The following is a 16,656-nucleotide window of genomic DNA, read 5'->3' as shown; positions in this document are numbered from 1 at the left end:
CCGCCGTCCCTCCTCAGATCCAGCCGGAGCACGGGACACAGCCAGCTGTCCCCTCTCCCTTCCCTCTGCGAGCACTCGCTTAGAACAGAACCACGGCAAGTCCCGGCGCTCCCAGCGCCCTGAGAGCACACTTCCGAGGAGAATGACTAAGAGATGGCAATCGTTCCGGTATGCCGTGAGGTCACAGGCTAACAGGAGAAGGCAGATGTCAGAGGCAGAACAGCAAGGAAAAGCTAAGGGCAGTGTTGCCAATACAAGTCTGATTTTACCTCCGTTCTGTTTCTACGGTGTCGTACCAAACTGCTCGTCTCCTCATACTTCCACTCACGAAGCATGTTTGCTGTTGAAATCAGATTAAGGAGTAAGAGGGGGAAAGCCTTATTAATCCCATCACCCAGGGATGACCCCTGATGAAATTCTGGTAGAGGTTACTTGTATTGTTCCAGACTTCTGTTCTGTGTACTATACTCTCACTCTGTCTCGGCCTTGCTCTGTGTGTACACACGTCTGCAAATATACCTTTATGCCTCCACAGATCCTACATGTGATACGTGTAATAATTACGTTATATAACACACGAGACGTATTTCTCTCTCAAGATGTACTTACACGACCTCAAGAGAGACATATGTAAGTAGGCATCAATATGTATCGACAGAGAAATACAAAAGAAACAAAAATTGTATATTTTATGTGCTATCTTATAACCTGCCCTTTTTCACAACGACACTTTTCCATGACTGTAAATGGAGACTTATCGCATTTTTTATTATCCATGGTATAGACCGGGTATTTAGCCAATGCCGGACTGGAAGACTCTGAAGCGGTTTCAAGTTCTCCTGCCACTCTCACCGCCCACGTGCACACAGTCTGGCGAGTCTCTGACGGTCCTCGGAGCACACGTGCTGAGGCCGGCCACCGGCTCTCACTACTCCCTCTACATGTTCATGGGAGGGATCACAGGGTCCTTGCCTCAGTCACTTCTCTCAAGCGTGTGCTTAGGACATCTCTGCTGTAGCCGCGTTTCCTGGATGCTCACCTGTGCCCACGGCCGACTACCGGAACCCCGAGAGCACCCTGTGAGGACTTCTCTTTGGCCCTGATCCGTGGAAGGGACACCGAGGCCCAGAGGCATCACATGACTTGCCTGAAGTCTGGCCACAGGGTCCCCGCTCTGTTGGCTCCCCCGCAGCACCCCTGAGCCCCCCTCCCCTCACTGGTCCTGGTTGTGGGGGCCCCTCTCACAGCAGGTGTGCACGAGGCCTGGACCTGCTGTCCTGAAGCCCGGGCCGCGCTGCAGGTAGAAATGCACATCTACAGCAAGACACCAGCCACGCTCTGGACGTGGCCACAGGTGCCTCAAGGGCAGTGGCCTCAGCCCACACTTACCCCTCTTGCCTAATAATAAATAAAGAGACAAAACATATTTTTTAAAAACCACTCTGTTCTGCGGAGGCAAGTGACAGAGACCCAACTCCTTGCCTTTAGTTTAATACTTCAAAATCAGAATTAACACTTTTTCCCCTGCGCCCCCTCCCATAACGAGGGCCAGGCCAAGTCCCCTCCAGCCCCATTTCAAAATCTAAGTCTAATGACTCCCAAATCAGCATTTCTGTCTCTGGTGCTAGGGCCAGTCTCTGATGCCAATCCCAGCTTTGAGGAGGCCGGGTCCTTTCTACTTCCCACGACTGTGGAGCAGCGGAGCGCCTCTCTGGAGCCGACGGCCAGAGGCAGGCCGGCCTGGCCCCGGGCACGGACACACACACCTTCAGACACTGCCCAGGTGTGCCACTGCCCTGACAGGACAGACTTCATTTCTGCGAGTCTGACCGCCGAAAAATGGCTTCTCAGTGGCTAGGGTCTACACTGACCTGATGACCGGTGGTGCGGATGATTCTTTCAAGAGTCTGTGGTATCTCCTCTTTTGTGAACAGCTCAGTCATATCCTTGACCTATTCTCCTCTTGATTATCTTTCCTGTTTGGCTTGCAGATTACGAATTCTTTTTATTAAATGCTCCAACCTTTTCTCACAACCTGTCACTTGTTTTTATCAGCGGGTGTGGAATCTCTGCCTTATGGAAGCCTCCGTGTTACAAGCAGGTCTGTCGTCTCTTCCTCCACCGGCTTCTCTCAGCACTGCTCTCTGGCCCTGGACCTCGCGACTCACAGGCTGCCTCACTCCACACTGCCGCACGCCCCGCCACGCTGCCCAGTTCATGTCCCGAGATGGGGACTGTAAACGGCGCACACCGTATCCACCATCCCTGTGTAGGGACAGTGGGCCCCCTTCGGACCAGGTGCCTGTCCCGCTCTGTGAGCTGCCGGGAGCACGGCGGGGCCCAGCAGGCGGGGCGCCACACTGCCTCCTGCACCACTATCCTCTTCCAGAGCCTGTGCAACAAGGAACACTGTTAAAAAAAGAAGTTCCGACTGAAGAGGCACGTCTCCAGTTCCTTAAAACAGAAGGTTAGCTACTAAACCACCAAATTATATGCTTGACTTGCTCATAAGGAAAGTGACATCGTAACTTATCGTCCAGATCTTGGGACATTTCTCAGATCTCAGACGGGTGCCCCTTGCAATCCCGTCGGCCAGCAGGCATAACCCGGGCCTTCCTGGCTAACGGAGGCAAATCATCACCAGGCCCAGCAACGGCCTCAATCCTGAAGAGAGTGGGCAGGATTGTAGCGCAGCTCTTTCAGCAGAAGCTGTGCCCAAGTTCAAAGGACACTGTGAAGTCCTTAGGGGAACAGCAGGCTACAAAAGCAGGACAGTCACCTAGGCCTCAGAGGCGTCGCAAGAGACAGGAGGCAGAGCTACTGGCCCAGGGTCCCCATCAGCATTAAACCAACAAAGTGAAAAACAACACTTTATAACTACTCAAAGTCACACAGAAGAGGGGCACCTGGGGGGGCTCCGTCGGTTGGGCATCTGCCTTCAGCTCGGGTCATAATCCCAGTGTCCTGGGATTGGGTCCTGCATCAGGCTCTCTGCTAGGCGGGGAGTCTGCTTCTCCCTCTGCCTCTCTCTGTGTCAAATAAAAAAATAAAATCTTCAAAACCACACAGAAGGGTGTTTGGATTGCAGGTGTTCTGACGTAGGCATTTTATATTTTCAGTGAATAAAATACCTTAAACAGCCTTAATCCTGTACCCCAGCCTCATCTTCTCCGGTGACAGGTAAGAGCATGCAAACGTGAAATGGTTTAAAGCGACACAAGGTGAAAATGTGCATGAGTGTTCATGTAACTAACGTTCCAGGGCAAGTTTTTTCTCAGCATGATACCCACGTCATCAGGCGTAACCCCGAGGAGACAGAGTACACTCCAGGTGGGAGCCTGGGGAGCCCACTGACAGACTGTCTAGAAGTCACGGTGCAGTCTGGGGCGACTCAGTGGTGGAGCTCCCCAGGGTTAGCAAGGGCCTCCCGACCAAGGCTAGGCCTGCGGGAGGAGGTGGCTGGCTGCAGAGGAGGGACAGGGCTCAGCTAACCCTCAGCTGGGGACAGGGAAGGGCTAGGGACAGGGCTCAGCTAACCCTCAGCTACCTGGCAGGGAGAAAACACCTTGACCTCTTCCTCCTTTGACCCTCCAAGCCTCTGGACAAACCCAGCGGGGGCCACAGGGCACGGCAGCCTGCAGACGCAGTCCAGCCCAGGCAGCCTCCAGCCCGGCAGGACGGAGAAGGGCAGGTGGCAGAGGCCGGGGTGCGGGGCCCCCCCAGCAAACCACAAACTGCCAAGAGCCTCTCCTCGCGTCGGCACAGCCCCATCAGCTGCCTTAAAGTCTCAGCTCCTCGTCGCTGTCAAGACCCTCCGTAATGGGACCCTGCTGCCCGTCCAGGTTCTTCTCTTCCTCTCGTGCCTGGCTTTTCTTCTTTAACCAAAATAACATGCACACATCACATAAAAGAAAAATAATACCGATGGCTTAAAACAGAAACCCACAGCTTCCTGCCCAACGTTACCCCTGCCACGGTCGCATCCTGCTCCGCAGAGGCAGCCCTGTCAGCTCTCTGTTCCGCGCCTCACCTCCCCGCTTCCCAATGACACACGCACACCCTTCGCTCCCGAGTCTCCAGTTCTGGACATCCACGGCCTGTCGTGCAAGCTGAAGACTCTGCTTGGACGCTACGCCTCCCACCCCCCCACACACGGCGCACGCCGGGATGGTTACATGTAAACTTGGGGCTCAATCAGTACTTACTACTCCCATAAACACTGCTCACAGCCTAGTGGTACAACCTACTATGATTACAATCAGCACAGGATGCCGTGAAGGGTCTCTTCTGCCTCTGTGCGCTTGGCTCTCGGCACCAACGGATGAGACTGTCTGCAGGAGCAAGCGGCCAAAAACCCGCCCCAATCCCCGCGCCCCTCCCCCACCTGGCCTTGCTGCTTTCACCCCAGCACCCTGGTGAGTCCTTCCGCCCTTTCCAAACGCTGCCCCCGATTCTCTGACTCCATGTTTCCAGGTCCCTTCTCCTTTTGCTGGAGCGTATCCTTTGTAACTACCAGAGAAAGCACGTGGAGCGGTGGGTTTCCATCCCTGCTCTGGATTTTGTGTGTCCGGAAACACCCCTGTTCCTCTGGCTGGACACAGAACTGCACCCTAACATCACTTCCTCACGGTGGCAAAGGCGTCTCCTGTCCTCCGTCCCCACAGCGCGCTGTTAGTGACGGTGCCATTCTGACTCCCAGAATTTTCTATGGGATCTTTTTCCTGCTCAGACAGCTCTCCGGGTCTTTACCCTCGGCGCTGGGTGATAACAAGGTGTCCAGGTGTGGGTGCATCCGCATGTACCGTGCTAGCCCATAGGCAGAGCCCCCAAGTCTAAAGTCTCGGAATCTTTGATGTCCTGTCCTTTTTCTCGGCTCTCACTGTGCAATTTCCGTCGGACAACTGGACCTCCACTGTGGATCTTTTAATTTTTATCTTTTCACTCCTACTTTTCATCTCCTCGTGAAGTGTTCTTGCAATGGCCTGAATGTTTGTGTGCTGAAACCCTGAGCTGCTGGCGTCTGGAGGCAAGGCCCACGGGAGGAGACCAGCGTGGGAGGGAGCAGCCGCACACGCGGGACTGGCGGCTGGAAAGGGCCAGCGGGCTGCCCTTGTACCTTGAGAGCACACGGCAGGATGACGGCGCGCCCCGAGCTCAGGAGGGAGCTCTGAGCAGAAAGCACTGACGGAGGGCCCAGCTCGGACCCCCTCCTGGCTCTGGGAGAGCCGTGCCGCCCCATGTGTGATGCTGTCACGGCCGCCAGCACTGGGATGGCACTCTACTTCATCTTTTAGCCTTTGTACTGTTTTCTTTGGGCCGTTTTTAATTTGCACAAAGTCCCTCTTAATCTCTGAATGTTCCTTTTGCATAGTATCCTATTCCTGCTTTGTCGATATCACATCTAAGACTCCTAAGCACGAGGCTTTTAAGTGTTCTCCCAGGATGTCTTTCCTCAAACACTTTTTCTTCTACTTGCTTTGTTCTCCTGTTTAATGGTGAGGGTAATTCGTAAATGTCGGGTAAACACAGGCTGTTTCTCCACATCGCTGGCTCCTCCATGCCAACAACCTGATCAGAAGTGGGGTGTGGTGGTTGTGGCCTGCGGGGTGCTGGGTCTCACTGTAAAATTATGTAACGGAGGAGCGCCTTAGGGGCTCCGTCGGTGAAGAGTCCACCTTCAGTTCAGGTCATGAGCCCGGGGTCCTGGGACAGTGCCCTGAGTCGGGCTCCCTGCTCGGCGGGGAGTCTGCTTCTCCCTCGCCCCTCTGCTTGTGCTCTCTCCCTGTATTTCTCAAAGATAAATAAATAGAATCTTTAAAAATGAATATTAATGGGGCACCTGGGTGGCTCAGTGGGTTAAGCCGCTGCCTTCGGCTCAGGTCAGGATCTCAGGGTCCTGGGATCGAGCCCCACATCGGGCTCTCTGCTCAGCGGGGAGCCTGCTTCCTCCTCTCTCTCTGCCTGCCTCTCTGCCTACTTGTGATCTCTCTCTGTCAAATAAATAAATAAAATCTTTTTAAAAAAATGAATATTAATAAGTAAATAAATAAATAAAACAATAAAGCAGTAATACACGAGAGGCTCTATGTGTTCTTTGTCGTATTAGCCTGAAAAACCACTGTCCGATCTCCTACCTGGGCTGTGTAGGCTACAGACCTGGCTGGCAGCATCCGGGCTGCCAGGTGAGGGAGGCAGGAGGGGCCGCCCACACGGACCGACACCCACCGTCACTCACCATGTGCCACAGCCTCTTCAGACATCAAACCCTCATGTTCTACCAAGAGTGGAAGAGACATGGCCTTGCTGCGAGACACGGACAGGAGACCGGAGAGCCCACGGGCCCGCCTCGAACACCTCCCGCCCGCCCTCCAGTTTCCAGCCTCCCGGCTGGTCTCCAGGCGCAGAGGCCCTCGGAGCCCCGCAGCCCCGCTGGGAGGGAGGGTGCGGGGTTCTGCTTCCGAGGGCCCCTCCTCCGCAGCTGGGACCCACGGGGGGGGGGGGGGGGGGGGAGCGGCCCGGGGCACGCAGTCTGGGGCGAGTCCTCAAACTCCCAGGCGCGCAGCCGTGTGCCGGCTGCGGAGTGTGACAACGCCACGAGTCCTCGCACAAGGAAACGCGCGGGCGCCCGGAAATACTGCGGCTCCAGGAGGCCACTCCTGCTCGGGGTACCTGAAGCACGCGGGTAGGGCGCTCGCGTCGCAGCACTCACGCTAAACACCGGGACGAGCAGATGAGCACGGCCCCTGCGCCAGGATGACGCGCGAAGTCGTGAAGCGTTCCGTATTAAAAACAAAAAACCGTGGATTTGTACTGGTTTTCCTCACAGACATGAACAGACCTTGCCAAAAAATAGAAGGCTGAGGACAGAGAAAATACGTACGTGTTGCGAAGACGCCCAACGGAGAATTGGAAGAGCACTGCCATTCCCCGACGAGCCTGGCACCTGACAAAGGATGTGGCAGCAGGGGCGTCCCTAGCGAATTTGCCCAGATGGGCCTCTGGGAGGCAGAATTTGTAGCACTTTTTTTTTTTTTTTGGTGCTTTTATTACCGAAAGAAAAAGGCAAAATCAATTAGGGATACATTTTAAAAGCCCGATCCAAACCATATCCTTCTGCCCTCTATCATGCACAATTTAAATTTCCATTTTTTCCAAGAAGAGTTAACTTTTGTAGAAAAGAAAAGTTCCATTTTTCACAAAGTCTGACCTTACTTTTTTTTTTTTTTTTTTTTAAAGATTTTATTTATTTATTTGACAGACAGAGATCACAAGTAGGCAGAGAGGCAGGCAGAGAGAGATGGGGAAGCAGGCTCCCTGCCGAGCAGAGAGCCCAATGCGGGGCTCGATCCCAGGACCCTGGGATCATGACCTGAGCCGAAGGCAGAGGCTTTAACCCACTGAGCCACCCAGGCGCCCCGACCTTACTTTCTGTGTAAAGAAAATCCATCATCGGTGTCCTAAAATGCCTTAAATCTGAAACAAACCGCACGGCCGTGAGTTTCCGCGAACCCTTTCCTGAGAAGGAGGTGGACGCGTTCCCGAGACAGCCACGCGGAGCCCTCGTGCCGAGCACCCACACCCGGGTCGCGCCGCTCTCGGGGTGGGGGCGGGTGGCAGCGGCCCTGGAACCCTAGCTAAATGACCCTGCACTTTCTGGTGGCGGTGGCACTCCGCAGCCACGGTCCCCAACCTCACCGGCCCGGGAGACGGTTGGAAACGCGTCATGGATACCCGGGAAAATAAAAACGTGACGGTATCCACGATGCCACCCAGAGTCATCACCCTCTGCAAAGACCGAGGCGCCACGGTGCGATTCGCAGATGAGACGGGAGACGCCGCCAGCTGGACGGGAAGTAGCCCGCATAGCAGTCTTAGACGCCTTTTAAAATAAAGTAAAAAATACGGACGCGCTCAGTGCCGTGTGTGCTGCCCTCTGCTGGCTCCGTGAGGAACCTGCTCAAAGGTTTACAAGTGGCCCTTTTTGCCAGTAAATTCCGTTGTCCTTTGAATATGGGGGAAAAGAGGAAATTCATGTTCTGTGGAGGGTGGCCCATGCCCTGCTGATATTCACCAGTACTTCTCTTACTTTCTGAAACGGTTTTCTTAATATTACAATGGGTTTGCCCTTTGTCCACACGCGGCACCTTTGTGGGAACAGGTGCTAGCCAGTGGGAACTTGAAGGGACGAAGGTAGACCACACAGACGCATGACACACAGGACAGACCGTACAGGCACTAGCACACTGGAAAGCGGGGTGACAGGCGACCGGAGGGAACCAGGAGCACGCGTACGGACCGGCACAGCAGGTGAAAGCACTAAATTCAGCGGTCGTCATGAGCATCGCTGAGAAAACAGATCTGAGCTGTAGGGACAACATGCCCCGAACAAAGACCGTGGACGGGCCTCTCTTCTCTACAGTTCAGTGACGCACGAAGCACAGTCACTTTCCTCTCTGGACGCCCCCTTCCCTGTCCCTCACTGGGTGACTCACGGGGTTCACCGCACCACTGCAGCAGGACCAAGGAACCGGCCACTTCTCGGTGACGAGCCTGCGCTCCCCAGTAACCTGAGTCAGCCTAACCTGCTCGGACAAGCTGCCCGTCTCCTAGCGACTCACACCCATCGATCCTTATTTCTCAAAACAAGGATCCTCGAAAAAGGCTCGAGGCTTTACCGGTGTCCACTCAGCGCCCGCTGGCCTGCACGGTGCACGCTCTAGCTATGGGCCGGGGGCTCGCAGGAGGACACTGTGCCTCCCTGGACACGCGACAGGGCCCGGGAGGATGCAGGGGCGGCAGCAGTTCCGCAAACCTCCACGTGGCATGCTAAGGACTCGCCCATGGAAACCGGGCCCTCCAAGCTCTTCGTGGGAGCACGGCAAAGGTCAGCGCGGGAGAGGAGGGGAGAATGAGGGCACTGGGCAGGCACGCGAGTGCGGCGGCCTTCTGGAAAATCCCCGTGGCATTCTCTAGTGTTGAGGCCTGGGGAGGGTCCAGACCAGCACTACCCCGGACCACGGTCTTGAAGGACACAGACACTGGCCACTGTCGGGGTGAGGGGGCGCTCTCCGGGAGAGGAAGGGCACGCTCAGCCAGAGGCCCTGGGAGGCCTGGCTCTCCTGGCTCTCCCTGCCGCAAGAAGCCCACGGCCGCAGAGGCCTACCTGCACTTCCGCGCTCACACCACGCTGTCTCCTCCTTCCAAGGGTCTGGCCCCCAAACAAGCCCCCTCCACTGAACAGATCCTCTCCCCGGGTATTTTTCTGAAGCGGATTTTATACCCAGCGTGCAGAACAAAGAGCTGTGTGGGCAGGGCTGCACTTCCCTTCCCAGCGGGAAACCTACCTGGAGAGAAGTTTGCATGAAAAACAGACGTAGTCAAAGCAGGTTTGAAGGTAGAAAGTTGGGAACAGGCCCAGAGCCTGCGGGGCCCGGGAGGGTCTGCCATGTGGACTGAAGGGACACAGGCTAATGCTCGTAATTAACCAGGGAATTGTAAAAAGCATGTATCAGTTTGCAAAGAAACACTGAAACTTTCACAGAAAAACAGGATCTCTTTTCAGCATGAAACTAACCCTGGAGCAGAGCAGGGGCCACTCCTACCACCACCCCCTCACCTGCATCTCCAGACAAGGCAGGCCTTGGACCCAGGAGCCCGACAGGAGCCACAGCCACCTGGCCCGCCAAGACCACGCCCGATGGGGGTCCTCCCGCGGCTCTCCGTGAGCGCCCCCACCCCATGGGACACACGCTGCCCACCGTAAACAGAAACGGGTAGCCTGGAAGGCAAGCATTTCCCTGACCTCAAATGACAGCACCTCTCCTGAAACAGGAGTAGGAACCCCGGCTGTAAACCAGTCGGCACAGCTCCCTAAAGGCTGAATTCCAGGCTCCGTGTTTTCATCAAAACAAACTGCTCGAGAAATAAAGCACACACATGCAACGATCACCCTAAGTATTTTAAACACAACAAAAGGGTCATCTCACGGAAGGCAGAATATACCAAACTTACTTTGTTATTATTTTAGTATTATTATCTTTCTAAAATTCTTGTCTCTTTTTAATTTTATTTTTTCAGTGCACAAGATTCATTGTTTATGCATCACAACAAATTAATTTTTTTAATCTTAAGCCTTTTTGTAAAAAATTAATTTGTGTGTGTGTGTGTGTGTTCCAAAGTTCATTGTTTAGGCACCATACCCAGGGCTCCGTGCAAGACGTGCCCTCCTGAATGCCCACCATAAGGCTCACCTAACCCCCCCACCCCGGCCCTCCACAACCCTGTTTGTTTCTCAGAGTCACACGAAACATACAAGTCCTTGTTCAGGGCTCACCCAACAAAGGTTAGCTAATATGTACTTCTCTGTAAGTTATTTTTTTGCATTAATAGGTCTTGGAAATTTTCCTATACTGGACCATACGGATCTACCTCAATTTTTAAAAGCTGGTACACTGCACAGTACAGTTTTTGCCAGACTTTGAGCCCGGACGGATGACCTTGAGGTTGTTCTGATATTCTGTCGTCGCACACTGAGTCACCATTCCCAGTCTTGCAGGTCGGGCTTCCTGCTCTGGGCACCTATGTCTGCGGAAGACACGGGGGAAAGCTGAGTCACAGCTGGTGCGGGCACTTAACCGTGTACTGGGATCGCGTTAGATCTGCAGAGAACCGGCATCAACACCGAGTCCCCAGACCTCCCATGCCCACTTCCACAGCGCCACCATCCCTGTCACACGTAGCCACAGGACAGTTACTGCAACCAGAAGCCGCCAAGGATGCGTAACCGACTGCTGGCCAGCGTGTCCACGGATGCCACCAGGCCTCTCGCTGCCTCTAATCCAGGAGCCCCACTGCCTGTCCTGTGTCTTCAGTCCCCAGTCTATGACAGATCCCTGGTCCTTGGGTCAGGGGCTTGACCCCTGGCAGAGAACTGGTCACTTTTTTTTTTTTTAAAGATTTTATTTATTTATTTATTTGATAGAGGGAGATCACGAGTAGACAGAAAGGCAGGCAGAGAGGGAGAGAGGAAGCAGGCTCACCACTGAGCAGAGAGCCCGATGCGGGGCTTGATCCCAGGACCCTGGGACCATGACCTGAGCTGAAGGCAGAGGCTTAACCCACTGAGCCACCCAGGCGCCCTGAGAGAACTGGTCACTTATTTTGTAGAACGTTCCCTGGTTTGGATTTGTTGGGGGTCTCCTGCTGATTTCACGGAGGCTATGCACTTCTGGCAAGAACGGCCCAAAGCGCGAGGCTGTGTTCCTCTCAGAGCATCATGGCCAAGGCCCGTGACGCTACCCTTGACCGCACGTGGCGAAGGTGAGCAGCGGGTCTGTCAGTGACGTCCCTTGGAAACTGGTGAGTGCTGTGAGGCGAGGACGCACTCTGCCATCACGAGATTTTCGGGGTGGGCTCAGCCCTTATTTCCCGCTGCCCCAGCCCCAGAATCAGGCGCTTCCCCCACAGCCCCAGGCTCCTTGGAATGGAGGGCGGTGCTGAGAATCCAAGGTCAGGGCACCGGGCGGGTGCACCCGCGAGACCACCAAACTGCCTCCTGACCCTCCACAAGAACGCCCACGTCCCCACAGCCGCGTCAGGGACCTTTCCACTTGCTAACCCGACGGCTGCGGTAATGTCTCCCCGTTTACTAGGAATACCGACCACTAGGGTCACGGGCTCTCTATGCGTCTGCGAACCGTCCTATGTTTTGTCCTATTCCCTCCTGTCTTATTGATTCGCAGGTACCCACCCTACGTCATGGATAATAATCCTTTGCTTGTAAGCATATTCTCTCCAACTACCCTGTGTGTGCTAACTTTTCTGAGAGCTTCTGTCACACAGAACAAAATATAAATATTTATACATTAAGTTCATTCGTATGAAGCCAAGTCTGTCAATTATTTTTTCTTTTATAATCTGGGTTTTGGGGACCTGTTGAGGAAGTGGTGTTCCTTCCCAATGAAACTGTACAAAATACTCACTTTAAAATTCACATTATATGCATGTATGTATATAACGTGGGCTTCGTATATATTTACACCTTTTTGTCACTCAATACTTTGAAAAACCAACAACACCTTCAAACTGATTACAGGTCCAAGTATACAGAATACAGGGGAGCACACCTAGGCGGCTCAGTGGGTTAAGCATCTGCTGGACTTTGGCTTAGATCTCAGGGTCCTGGGATCGAGTCCCACACTGGGCTCTGTGCTCAGCAGGGAGTCTGCTTCTCCCTCTCCCTCTGCTCCTCCCCGCACGCACTCTCTCTCTCCCTCAAATAAAGAAAACTAAATAAAAATCTTCACAGTACGTGCAGTACGTATGTGCACATACAAACGTACATAAACTACACATTAACGTCTCTGTACTTTGACCTGTAATCCACCTGGAGTTCCTTTTTTGTTCTTTTAAGTACAGAATGAATGACAAAGGACTCTCACTGTTTCCTGAAGGAGGGTCAGATATCCTCACCATCTGCTGAGAAGCACACCCCTTCCTGCTACCCTGAGATGTCACCGTTGTCCTGACAGGTGGGGACTAAGGCACAGACCCAGGAGCCAACGGCCTGGGGGGGCTGGCCTGGGTGTCCCACTGGCAAGCCGTGGGTCTTTCCCCATCTGTGAGTTTGCTCATAGAGGAAATGGAGATCCTCCCGCTTCACAGGGTTATTGGGAAAGTGCTCAGAGCAGCGCGGACACCCAGGAAACACTCAGTGCCAGAAATACTCTGTGCCGGACAGCTGCGGTTGTCACGAATGAAGCTTGCACACACGCGCTGGTCCACCCAGCCAGCAGTATCCGAAGAAACATATAATGTCAGCCAAATATGTGATTTTAAATTTTCTAGTGGCCACATCAAAAAACTAAAAGAAGAGGTAAAACTAATTAGAAATAAATTGTATTTTTTTTAAGATTGTCTTTATTTATTTGAGAGAGATCACAAGTAGGCCAAGAGGCAGGGAGAGGGAGAAGCAGGCTCCCCACTGAGCAGAGAGCCCGATGCAGGGCTTGATCCCAGGAGCCTGGGATCACAACCTGCGCCGAAGGCAGAGGCTTTAACCCACTGAGCCACCCAGGCGCCCCTAGAAATAAATCGTATTTAATCCGTCTACCTGTAACATCCCTTCAGCATATTATCAACATAATAACTAACCAACGAGACACTTGGCATTATTTTCCTCACACTCGGGTTTCAGGATGTGGTGCTGTTTTACACAGGAGCTTCATGTTTTCAACTACGGCTGGTCAGCAACGGGCTGGGACAGGGGCTGGGCTGCTCGCCTGATGTGGTCGTATATCCCTGCAGCAGTGTGACGGGTGTGTGTGTGTGTGTGTGCGCGCGCGCGCACATGTGCAAGGAAAGAACCAGAGGACTGAGCACTCACTCATGACACAGAAAGAACCCCTCGGCAAACCAGAAACAGAGGAATCTCTCCTTAACGTGACGAAGGTGTCTACAGACATCTACAGTGCGTGTTACGCTTCGTGGGGGAAGGTGAAAGCTTCTCCAGGAGGACCGAGAAGAAACGGAGCGCGTCCCTCTGGGCACGTCGCTTGGCCCTGGGCTGGAGGATTCTCTAGTCCGAGCTTTCTCAGGCAAGGAGCGCAGGAGACTCAGGTCCTAACGCCCCAGCCTGCTAAACAGGGCGAGAAAGAAGACGTCAGGATCGGAGAGAGGGAGGAAGAACTGCAGCCACCCCCTCCACGGCTGGTCCGACTGTCCACACAGAAGACGAAAAGGAAGCGAAGACGAGCTGCCAGACCGTCGCCAGGGCTGAGCGGCACCGCGGCCACGACAGCATCCACGCGGCCACCGCGTGCACCTCTGTGCGCTTGCAACCGCCAGGAAGCAGGTGCCCGGTAACGGGCCGACCAACGGGCAAGCGTTAGTGGAAGGAGACCCGACAAGGTTCCTGGAAGACCCTGCAGACGACCTAAATGAGCGGAGAGGGAAACCGCGTGAGGACCCGTCCACGAGCGACAGCGTCTCTTCCCGGATGACCCCCCAGAGGCAGCGCCTGCGGAAGGAATCACAGCCCCAGTGGGCTCGAGTCGGTCGAGCGGGGCCTGTCAGATCGCGGGGGCCCGGCTTGGGAAGAAGGGAAAGGACGCAGCGCGGAGCCGCAGACACGCACGCTCGACGCAGGCCAGGCCGGCCACACCGCCGGCGGGAGGACAGCCCGCGGACGCGCTCTCCTGCCAACGCTGCTGGGGGACGCCGCGCACAGACGCCAGCAAGTGTGAGCAGGAGCAGTCAGCGCAGCGATCGCAGCAATAACGCACAACTGGAAACCCCCGGAGTATCCACTGGAATGCAACCGGATTTTTAGAGCCGCGTTACATCCCAACGGTGAACTACGACACGCTGGAAAACAAACAACGGGCTCCAGGACACACTGGTACTTCTCAGGGACACACAAAAGTAACAACATGAGCCACCAGAGTTACAGGAAAACTTCACTGGAAGAATTTTACATCAAATGCAAGAACAGACAGTGTTAAGGACACATCAAGACATTTTCTAATACGCAAACCCGAGACATAAACCTCCCACATGGCCTTCCTTAGGAAACTTCTGGAAAATAGGCTTCTATAAACTTAAGGTAAACCCAACAGAGAAAACACGAGGACCCCTTCCAGCAGAGTGGGGACCCCAGAATGACGTGTGGCCGAGTGCCCCCAGACGCCAGAGTGAGGGCAGGGGAACAACTCTGGATCTGAACAGAAGGACGCGCCCTCTCCAGGCGGACACCACGGACCGATGTGCTCAGGCAGACAGAAAGCACCAGAGAGAAGCTCGGGGCAGACGAGGAGGATTTCAGAAAACCTCCGATAATTTCCAAGCAAACCAGGCAAAGGACAAGCAGAGGCGGAGAAGAGCTCCTGGAAAAGCAGCCTCATGCCAGGGAGGCCGTGCGGTGGCTCGGCGGACGACACCGTGTGCGACCGGGAGGCGACGGACGTCCAGCCGGGAGGTCCAACAGCCGCAGAGAGCGCGGTTTGGGACTGGACCTAACCTGTGTGGCAAACAGCTAAACCAGTTTGCCCCCAGGAAGGTCTCCCAGTGGGACAGGGAACCACTGGTTTTCACCCGTTAGTCCATTCTACAATCTTCTTTTCTCCTAGATGGCACACAGGGGCTGAAATCAGCCCAGACCTTCCAAATTTTAAACGTCAAAGGGAGTCAGTGTTGGTTCATGGTGGGTTCCACTCTTTCTGTGAAGACTTAACAATACTTGAAAAATTACTTCCACTGAAAATCATATCAACCCACTGAGTTTCCTTAAGGTAGAATTTTTTTAAAATGAAGATATAATTCATAAACCACAAAATTTTTTTCAAAGTGTACCAGTCAGTGGTTTTCACGCACTCATAAAGCCACACAACTACCGCCACCATTTAACTCTAGGGCGTTTTTAGCACCCCCAAAGGGGGAATTCCATTCCCCTCAGCAGACACTCACTCCCCAGTCCCAGGAAGCCAGTAACCTTTCCGTGCGTGTGCACTTGCCCCCGTACAACAGTGGCCTTCTGTGTCAGGTGTCTTCCCCTCCGCATTTTTAGGATTCAGCAATGCTGTGGCATGGAAACGTCCTTCCTTTTTGTGGCTGAATACTATTCCGCTGTAGGACCGTGCCGTATTCGGCTTATCCATTCTACAGCTGAGGAGTCATGCCGTTATAAGCATTCATGTAAACCTTTGTGTGGTGTGTGACCTTTTAAAGCATGCGTGCACATCACCGTGACAAAGATAAATTCTCTAATATTGCCTAGTTTTCCACCTGGATCCTGCCTGTTCTTCAAAGTACAGCCCCGCAGCCTCCTCCCAAGGCTCTCTCCGTCACCCACCACGCCCCATACACGGGAAGGTGCTGACCCTGATTTATAAGCTCCACCTCTGAACAGTCTAGGATTCTATGAACTAAGGTTCCCATTCTCAAAGCTGAAAAGTTTCTGCTGGGCCAGCAGGCTTTGAGGTGACCACAGAGGAATCACGGGCGGTATCCCATCAGCGCGGCAGAAATACTCCTCCGCCCACCGTAGAAGGAACAGAAGGAACAGACGGTTAACATTGTACTGGGTCAAAAGGAAAGCGTTTAAAGATCAAACAAACCTAACAGTGCTATAGGAGGGCGGCCGCGGCCAAGCTGTCTAGAGAGTTCATTCTTTAACTCGATTAAACTAACGATTACAGACACCAACCGTTCATGTCAAATCCAGTTGGTATTTCCAGAGGTGATCTTTCTGGTACGTTTACTACTTGAGCAGCGATGATCAAATCCACTCACTGGGTTTTCTACGTAAACCAAATTCAATTCGCAGACTTAGAGGGGAAGGGCCCAAGCTTCCGAAGCGTGCACACAGGTAACGAACGGTGTGAGACCCCGGCAGCTCTCCGACAAGTCAGAGGCGGAGGGTGGGAGCCAGGAGCTCGCCGTCTGCTTCTGCCTCGGACATCCTCGCTGCCGTGCGAGCCCTGCGCAGCCCCGTCCCGCTTCCTCTGCTCCCTTTCTGCCTTGCTAATTACACTTCACCCCTTCCTCTGTGACACCACGAGACCCACGCTCCACGCTCCACCCGTCCCTTACTCAGCCGACAGAGAACAAAAGGAGCCGGAGGAGACGAAGCCCTCATGCGACAGCCCAGCTAGCCAGGAA

The 16,656-nt window shown here is 54.0% G+C and overlaps 1 protein-coding gene across 1 annotated transcript in view; it reads right to left on the bottom strand.

Moving 5' to 3' along the window:
• CYTH1 (cytohesin 1) overlaps positions 1-16,656 on the bottom strand; it is a 78,835-nt gene that overhangs the window by 41,621 nt on the left and 20,558 nt on the right. The window lies entirely within an intron of this gene.

Source organism: Mustela lutreola, chromosome 15 (assembly GCF_030435805.1).
Source record: "Mustela lutreola isolate mMusLut2 chromosome 15, mMusLut2.pri, whole genome shotgun sequence".
In the NCBI taxonomy this organism is placed as follows: domain Eukaryota; kingdom Metazoa; phylum Chordata; class Mammalia; order Carnivora; family Mustelidae; genus Mustela; species Mustela lutreola.
This window is presented reverse-complemented; position numbering and strand designations above follow the sequence as displayed.